Here is a 378-nt window from a genome sequence, read left to right as displayed (position 1 = left end):
CAAACAAAAGAATTGGGACAAGTACATGCCACTCTTCCTTCTGTCGTACCGTACCGCTGAGCATGAGAGCACAAAAGCTACCCCGGCGTACGTCAATTACGGTAGAGAACTGCGAGTACCAGTAGACCTCTTGACAGGAGGATCACCGGAAGAACCAAAGACCGTACCAGATTATGTCTGCGATTTAAGGGAAAAGATGCGCTATATACACGCCATGGTTCGGGAAAATGGGTTACAGTCAAGTGAGAACATGAAGACCAGATACGACCGGAAATCGAATACAAGCGGCTTCGAAGAAGGGACACTGGTGTGGCTGCATAACCCGACTCGCCGGAAAGGGAAATCTCCAAAGTTGCAAACCAAGTGGGACGGCCCATA

This window comes from Aricia agestis, chromosome 2 (genome assembly GCF_905147365.1).
Source record: "Aricia agestis chromosome 2, ilAriAges1.1, whole genome shotgun sequence".
Lineage (NCBI taxonomy): Eukaryota > Metazoa > Arthropoda > Insecta > Lepidoptera > Lycaenidae > Aricia > Aricia agestis.
The sequence above is the reverse complement of the archived record's forward strand: the minus strand, read 5'-3'. Positions refer to the sequence as shown.